The sequence below is a fragment of the Pan paniscus genome, chromosome 13 (assembly GCF_029289425.2).
Source record: "Pan paniscus chromosome 13, NHGRI_mPanPan1-v2.0_pri, whole genome shotgun sequence".
Lineage (NCBI taxonomy): Eukaryota > Metazoa > Chordata > Mammalia > Primates > Hominidae > Pan > Pan paniscus.
Window position 1 is genome coordinate 48626263 of NC_073262.2, and position 1275 is coordinate 48627537.

Consider the following 1275-nt stretch of genomic DNA (forward strand, 5'->3'; position numbering starts at 1 on the left):
CATGTGCCGTGGTGGTTTGCTGCACCTATCAACCCATCATCTAGGTTTTAAGCCCCACATGCATTAAGTATTTGTCCTGATGCTCTCCCTCCCCTTGCCCCTCAACCCCACAACAGGCCCCGGTGTGTGATGTTCCCCTTGTCTTTATAGTAGCATGTGTCTTTATAGTAGAATGATTTATAATCCTTTGGGTACTGCTGCTGACGCCCTAATGTTTAAACAAAGCTTCTCTTACTTAACTAATTGCAAACCAGATCTTGGTATCTACCCATGATCTGTGAGCCCCCATTCAAGATGTCCCATCCTTTTAAGCTTACGCCAATGTGTAACCTCTGTGTATTGATTTAGGATTTTGCCTGTAGCTTCCGTTTTCCTGAAACTTGCCCCTGCCTTTAAAAACACTGGCCTGCGAGCCATCCAGGAGGCCAGATCGTGAGCAGTTAGCTGCCTCCTCGCTTAGTGCTCCGCAGTAACCACCCTCCTTTCTACCATGGCAGAAAGCTTGGTGTGAGTATCTGGTTTTATTGTGCAGGGAGAGTGACCACCAGTTTGATTCCATAACACTGCCACTGTGTCTGGCAGATTAGAAATATTAGTTCTTTGAAGGGAAGCCTGCAAAGCAGGGACAAAGGCCGCATCAGCGGTAGAAAGGCATTACATAAACTCCCAGTCACCAGCTTGGACTCTAGTCCATTCTGTTCTCTTTAATCTTTTTTTTTTTTTGGACGGAGTGGGGCGGGGGCGGCGAGGTGGGGTAAGAAGCTTCCAGTAGAAACCAGAAAACCTGCTAGACAAATTCTAAAAGAGTTCTTAATATTCTCCACTTCTTTCCGCCTTTGTCCTTCAGTTTTCCGCAGTCTCTTTTTCTGTCTTTGTCTCTCTGCCTGGTCTCGTCTTCTCTCCCAAGTCTGTCTTAATAACCTCAGGTGCAGGGCGATTTGTCATGCATCTTGCAGTGGGACAGCAGGAAACGGCTTGGTGGGACCCCCCTGTCTATCTGAGGGTAAACCATTCACTACCGTGGCCCTGCAACCAGGCGGGATAGAGTGAGGTGAATGAGGCACTCTACTGGAGGCAAACATTTTAAAGGCACCCAAAGTGCTCAGGCGTCAATATTTTAATGCAATATTAAAAAAATAGTTAATGTGAGATTTCCATGGTGAGCAAAATATCAAAAATTTAAATAAGGACAGGATCAGTGCCAGTGCACTGATTTTTAAATTTATTTTATTTATTTTATTGCAACCTGAGGGAAAAGGAAAAATCTGTAATGTC

General features: G+C 45.1%; 1 non-coding gene across 1 annotated transcript; it reads right to left on the reverse strand.

Annotated features, from left to right (window-relative positions):
- Positions 1–757: 757 nt before the first annotated feature.
- Positions 758–819, reverse strand: LOC112439152 (U7 small nuclear RNA). The gene has a single exon (XR_003027453.1). It is a non-coding gene; the product is annotated as a U7 small nuclear RNA (small nuclear RNA).
- Positions 820–1275: the final 456 nt, after the last annotated feature.